We start from the raw sequence: 7,786 nt of genomic DNA on the forward strand, positions 1-7,786 counted from the left end.
TACCCCTAGGTTCTTCATGACATTTTTTTTTCTTAAATTCCATATATATGTGTTAGCATACTGTATTTGTCTTTTTCGTTCTGACTTACTTAGCTGTGTATGACAGACTCTAGGTCTATCCACCTCATTACAAATAGCTCAATTTCGTTTCTTTTTATGGCTGAGTAATATTCCATTGTATATATGTGCCACATCTTCTTTATCCATTCATCCGATGATGGGCACTTAGGTTGTTTCCATCTCCGGGCTATTGTAAATAGAGCTGCGATGAACATTTTGGTACATGACTCTTTTTGAATTTCGGTTTTCTCAGGGTATATGCCCAGTAGTGGGATTGCTGGGTCATATGGTAGTTCTATTTGTAGTTTTTTAAGGAACCTCCATACTGTTCTCCATAGTGGCTGAACCAATTCACATTCCCACCAGCAGTGCAAGAGTGTTCCCTTTTCTCTACACCCTCTCCAGCATTTATTGTTTCTAGATTTATTGATGATGGCCATTCTGACTGGTGTGAGATGATATCTCATTGTAGTTTTGATTTGCATTTCTCTAATGATTAATGATGTTGAGCATTCTTTCATGTGTTTGTTGGCAGTCTGTATATCTTCTTTGGAGAAATGTCTATTTAGGTCTTCTGCCCATTTTTGGATTGGGTTGTTTGTTTTTTTGTTGTTGAACTGCATGAGCTGCTTGTAAATTTTGGAGATTAATCCTTTGTCAGTTGCTTCATTTGCAAATATTTTCTCCCATTCTGAGGGTTGTCTTTTGGTCTTGTTTATGGTTTCCTTTGCTGTGCAAAAGCTTTGAAGTTTCATTAGGTCCCATTTGTTTATTTTTGTTTTTATTTCCATTACTCTAGGGGGTGGGTCAGAAAGAATCTTGCTGTGATTTATGTCATAGAGTGTTCTGCCTATGTTTTCCTCTAATAGTTTGATAGTTTCTGGCTTATATTTAGGTCTTTAATCCATTTTGAGCTTATTTTTGTGTATGGTGTTAGGGAGTGTTCTAATTTCATTCTTTTACATGTACCTGTCCAGTTTTCCCAGCACCATTTATTGAAGAGGCTGTCCTTTTTCCACTGTACATTCCTGCCACCTTTATCAAAGATAAGGTGTCCATATGTGCATGGGTTTATCTCTGGGCTTTCTATCCTGTTCCAAATAACTAAATCTTGATTATGCCACATCACCTTGTTTATATCTTTAGAATCTGCCTATCTCTCTTCAGCTCAGTGCCTACTACCTTACTTCAGGCTCTACATCTTTCACTCAGAATATCACAAAAGCCTCCAAACTGTCTTCCTGCCACTAGTCTCTCCTCTCTTCCAGGAATTCTCCATACTACTGTAGCATGATGTTTCTAAACACTAAAATACTTAGCATGCCCTATACTGCCCTTCACAATCTTTCTGACCTCAGAGCTCTTGCCTTCTGTAAACAAAGGTGCTGTCCTAAACAGCACCACTAGCTGATTACATGCTGATTTCCATTTTGTTCAAATGCTACATTGGAGGCAAAAGAACCAACACATTTAGTGCATGTAGAATTCTAGAAATGACAGAATACATGGAAACATTTGCTTCTCCTCTGACACACCTCTAAACTCCTCTCTAAGAAGAATGAACACTTATATGACTAGTCAAATTTCAAAATATATCAGATCATGGTTGTTGTCAGTTCTCTGTTCTCTTACGGATCAAGCTTATCTGTGTGGTCATCTGTCACATTGCAGCCAACAATCAGGTAAGGCCCTGAGATGTAGGTTTTGGTTTAGGTAGAGGAAAGAGGCCCCATAGGCCTCTGGACTTAACCATAAGCTCCAACCTGACCTACCACAGTACTCTGAATAGATTTCTGGATAACAAGTATCTACTTTGCTTCTCACTACCATTGTTTCTTGTGTGTATCTTCCTCAGGAACTTTGTGGAGAGGAGAGCTATGGTCTAAGGTAGGAATTAGAGATTCCTTGGTCTTCTGAGCCCAATGTTATTAAATCCTACTGTTATTTCTAAAAATGTACATTCATAGAAAAAAATATCAACCTCGGGACTTTATTGTCTCAAATAAACCACATAGCTAACTTTATGTGCTGGCATCTGCTTTTGATGCTTTCATTTTTATTGAAGTATAGTTGATTTACAATATTAGTTTCAGGTGTATAAGATAGTGTTTCAATATTTTTATAGGTTGTACTCCATTTAGTTATTACAAAATAACGGTTATATTTCCCTGTACTGTACAATATATCCTTGTTCTTTATTTATTTTAAACATAGTAGTTTGTGTCTCCTAATCCCATACCCGTATCTCACCACTCTTCCCTTTCCCTCTCTGCACTGCTAACCAATAGTATGTTCTTTATATCTATGAGTCTGTTTTGTTAGATACATTCGTTTGTTTTATTTTTTAGATTCCACATATAAGTAATAACATAGAGAATCTTTCTTTTTCTGCCTTATTTCAGCAAGCATAATACACTCTAGATCCATCTGCATTTTTGCAATGGACAGAATTTCATTCTGTTTTATGGCTGAGTAATGTTTCATTATATATATATATATATATATATATATATATATATATATATATATATATATATATATAAAATCTTCTTTATCCATTAGTCTGTTGATGGACACTTTGGTTGCTTCCATATCTTGGCTATTGTAAATACTGCTGCTATGAACATTGTGGTGCACGTATCTTTTTGAATTAGTGTTTTTGTTTTCTTCTGATGTATACCCAACAGTGGAATTGCTGGATCATATGGTACTTCTATTTTTAGTTTTTGATGATAGCCATTCTGACCAGTGTGAGGTAATATCTCATTGCTGTTTTGATTTGCATTTCTCTAATAATTAGTGATGTTGAGCAGCTTTTCATGTACCTGCATAGAGCAAGTGTTAATACATAAGCTGAATATTAATGAAGATAATTCAATAATCCTTAAAACAGACAGGAAGGAGCAACTTGCTGCAGAAAAAAGTGCGTTTTATACCTAGGCATTCTCAGTGCTCTCTCAAAGAAACATTTTAAAACAGCAACAATGGTTTTAGAAAGATCCATTGTCCATGAGAAATAGAAGGCTAACAAGTACCTCAACAATAAACAATAATCTTGGGGACTGATTTCATATCAAATGACTGACAGGATTTGGTCATATTTCTGTAATCCAGTACTAATTTTTCAATTGTAGTCATGAGATTAACTATAATATACAAATGGCTACTATAATTTTTTTAAGATGATGATGAGTTGTTTCCTTTATCATTCTGGAAGTAATACAGAATTCAATTGCTTTCAGACTCTAAAATTGAGATTGAACAAGAAGCTTGTTCAACTACCTTTCTCAGAAATATGTGGAAAGGAGAATGTTAGCTACTTTTCCGAGATGGTTTATGGAGAGACTAAGTGAACTCCACAATTAGCATCAGCTTCATAGTTATAGGACAATCTTACTTAGATACAGATGCCCATGACTTATAAGTTTTACCATGAGATACACACATAAACACACACATCCTTCACTCTCTGTTACTCTGTCCCTGTCCCTGTCTCTGTCTTTCTCATCCTCTTTCTCCCTCTCTCTTGGGTTCATCCTAAAACACACATACATACATAATATAACCATATGTAATTGTTGATATTTAACCATTTTTGACCTGAAAAATGACAATTTCGTATGGTTATACTGAATATAAGTATATATAAAATATTACATAATAAATAAGTATATATTACACAATATATATTTATATGTATGTGCATATATATTTTCCCCCAAAGAGTTATGCAATACCAGCTTCCATGAACATCAAACCACCAAACTTTGCCCATAGATCATAATTCAGCAATTATCACTAGTTGCATTCTCCTTTTCACTCAACACACACACATTCATACACAGCAACAGGGGAAATTCAAAAGCTTTCCCTATCATTTCCACTTAGAGCTATGTCAAAGGTAGTTTTCTTTTTTTTCCCCTGCTGAGTAGCATATTATTATTGATAGTTAATAATATGGAAATTAAAATTAATAAGACTGGTGGGGCCACCCCCACCCATGGCACCACAACCTGGGTCCCACCAGGCCCTCAGAGCCGTGGGCCAGTGAGGCCAGCCTCCAAGGGTTAAGTGTCAGTGAGTCTCCAAAATGAGGGGACTCAGCGGTCCCCAGACTTTCACACAGGGATGGTAGACATGGGTACGGGATTTGCAGCGCACCATGGACTGCACACCTCTCCCTCTGGATGTCTGAGGGAAGTCACACAGCACTCTGCAGGAGAGGAAGACAAAAAATCACGGGGCCACGCCACTGCCCGCCTTCCAGGTGTCCTGCCTGAGTGCTTTTGTAGCACCTGTTATCCGGAATGGAGTACCAGTGCAATGAGTCCTAATTGTCTACTTATTCTGGCTTCACATCCTTAAATCCCAGCAGGTCTTGTCTTGGTGCAGGAATGAAAATAAATGCCAGGAAATAAATAAAGCTTTCTTCTGACTTTGATATTTATGATGGGTATGGGGAAGCTCAAAACAGATCCCTGCTCTCTTTCTCTCTCTTAGGGTAAATGTCACAGTGTGGACACAAAGCAAAGACATTATGAGTCAGATTCCAAGAAATCTGAAGAAATCTCCCTGCGTGATGATGCTGAGCATAGCAATACAACAGAGATACATACAGCAGAGCAGGAGGGAGCTAAAGGAGTGGAAGATATGCCTGAAGTGGAAGCAGAAGAAGAGGTGTTCCCTCAAATTTGTGATATTGCTGAAGATGACATAGCCGAAGCTCTCAGAGTCCAGAATCTGCTGCAAAGTGACTTTGCCATCAAACCTGGAATAATTTTGCTGAGATGCAATGTGGCAAACAGCATTTACAGAATTCAGATGATGCTGTAAAGGCGTCTGCCTGGTCAATCTCATTATTGACTGAAAACTTTTAAAAAGATACCTGGTGTAAGTAAGTCCCAGTTCTATATGTCCCTAATGAAATCCATTGACAGACCACACAAACAAAACTCTGTATTTGTTGTATATCTGTATATCCCCATGTGGCCCTTGAACAACCCCCTGCCCTGAGAAAGGACTCCCTTTGCTCTGTGAACCATCAATGCCCTAGAGAAAGAAAGTTATAGCTTTCTTACACAAGTAGAAAGAAAATTTCAGGAGTCTGTGTATAAGATACAACAAACTATATGGAAAGAGACAAGAAATATGGTACAAGGGCAATTTATTGCCTGAGATGAAACACACAACACACAGCTGGCTCTTGTTTGTAATCAAATGATATCTCTTCACTTGAGAGAGCAAATTTCTAGGAAAAAGTTTAAATAAAAGAAAACCTTACTCTACAGAAACCTATGGAGCACAAGAAAGATAAATTTCTCCAGGACAATCTATAGAATTGTGATACTTTTTGATATTTTGATAAAATTGAGATTGTCAGAGCTTCAAGAACTTTCCTCTTATAGTTTTCTTAGTTCATGGATATGACAGAGGATATTTTAAATTCATATTCTTTGTGTTGAACTTTGAATGAAAGATTATAGGATAGACATTTTAAAAATATGATAACACTTTCATTTTGTTCTCAAAGGACACACAGAAGAAAATGGCCCTGAGAGATCTGACCACCCTCCCTCTTGAGGTGCCTCTCCTGTATATTGTAATAAAGTATCCCCGGTATTGTCACCCAGAAATACGGATAGTCAGAATAGAACATTTAGAATGGGGGTGCTGATAAATATGAAACCAAAAGTAGATGTGAAAATGGTAGGGCTTTTAAAAAGAATCCAATCAAATGTGTTTTCCTTTCTGCTTGAATTTGCATGTTTGGAAGCAATTCCTACCACTGATTAGGAGCGCATTTGATAGTGTTGTGGTTAGGGACTCCATGAGTGCTGTTGAGATGTTCCCTGGAGCCTGAAGATCTCCATGCCAGTCATCAACTGTAACTAGGGCTTTATTTGAAGAGCTTCTGAAAGGTGTATGTGTCCTGGGCCTTTAAAATGTCTAAATATTAATTTAAATTCTCCTTTAAAATCAATAACCTCTATTATGGCAGCCTTTAAAAGTTCTTCTCACACAAAACGCTCTATCCAGGAAATATTTCTCAGCTAGGTGATCAGAGTAGACTGACTGTGTGTGCGTGTGTGTGTGTGTGTGTGTATGTGTGTATGTGTGTTTATTTTTAGATTTGGAATAGAAGTAGGAGATGTGTTTTATTGCCACATCTTCTAGTGCCCCACACTCATAGCAAGCCAGAGGGGCCTCAAATAGACCGATTCCTTTCCCTCACAACCATTCTGCCCCAGCTGAGAATGAGGGAGAACCATCATGTACAGAGCAGGGACAGGATGATATATTAAGCATACCATGTTGTAATGAAAGCACCTGATGGGCGATCAGGAGACCTTGTTCTAGTCCAATTCCTGCCACTGAGGATGAATGTGACCATGGACAAGCAATTTACTCTCCTTTACTGTGAAATAAAAAGGATTGGACTGATGGATCTCTAAAGGCCTTTGTCTTCTTCCAGAATGTGAACAACTAGGAACCAGAAAATGGAACAAGGAAAAAACCAGAATTTTATAATGTGATATACATTATAATAGATGCAGGAAGGTATAAGCCTATAATGAAAAGATATTCTTATATGTTTACAGCATAATTGATTTCTAATGCTGTCCATTATACTTTTATAGTCACAGGAAAGAATTACAATACATGTTTACTCAGATTTTTTAAAAATACATTTTTATAGGGACACTTGAGCAAAGACATACTGCCTAATTTTTCTTTTTCCTTATCTGCACTTCTCCATATCCCCTCCTAACACTGGGGTCTGCTCACATCTTTCTGTAGTATACCTCTTCATACTCATGAACCAACATGTTTCCTGAGGAACTTCTTCCATAATCCTGCATGTAAGTCAAACCTCCTCCTCTACTAGTACTTATAAAAGATGAGATTCTTCTCATTGTATGGTGACTTAAAGTTCCTTTCTCTCGTAGTAGTTTACTACTCACTTTTCTTTTGCAATTCTAATGATAAGTATTCATTCGTTTTTGCCATACTGTTTCCTATATCTCCAATTACATGTACAAATAAAACATTAACCACTCACCCTCCCTGCCTGCCAAAGCTGGATGGTGTTTTGTAAATAAGTGTTTTTATTCTTTACTCTTGACTAAATTTGATTATTTCTAATGCTAATGAAGATCGTGGAAAAGCTTTTGTGAAAAGATTTATCAATCTCTACTTCCCCATAGAGCACCAGGCACAATGTCTCATTCAATTTGGAGTTAAATGTATGTTTATAATGTTAAGTATTGAATAACTATATATGTTGAAATTAACAGTTGTAAGCAGGGATTATCAAAATAGCTAAACTGAGAATGAAAAGAGGTAAAGGTGTGGCTTTAGGGATGTGTGTGTGTGTGTGCTGTGACTGTATGCATGTACACATGTATAGATTCAGCATTACACATACACAGGGAAATTGTGAGAAATTTTGCCACATGCTGGAGAGCATCCATTTCGAGTACCTGTGGGGATTACTGCCCACTCTGCAGCTTCACAGAAGAATCTGACAGAATTCCCAATGCCACATGACCTACACCATAAGGTAAACTTATCATCTAACCTAACAAGAGGTCCCCAAAAGTATGATGCCTCAAAGCCATCATTAAAAACCCAAGTTCTGGAGGAGCTTCAAGATGGCAGAAGAGTAAAACGTGGAGATCAACTTCCTACCCACAAATACATCAGAAATACATCTACTTGTGGGAAA

General features: G+C 37.3%; 1 pseudogene; it reads left to right on the plus strand.

The window, feature by feature from the left end:
• Positions 1–4,509: 4,509 nt before the first annotated feature.
• On the plus strand, positions 4,510–5,235 carry LOC132418404 (TIR domain-containing adapter molecule 2-like; annotated as a pseudogene).
• The last annotated feature ends 2,551 nt before the right edge of the window (positions 5,236–7,786 follow it).

This window comes from Delphinus delphis, chromosome X (genome assembly GCF_949987515.2).
Source record: "Delphinus delphis chromosome X, mDelDel1.2, whole genome shotgun sequence".
NCBI lineage: Eukaryota > Metazoa > Chordata > Mammalia > Artiodactyla > Delphinidae > Delphinus > Delphinus delphis.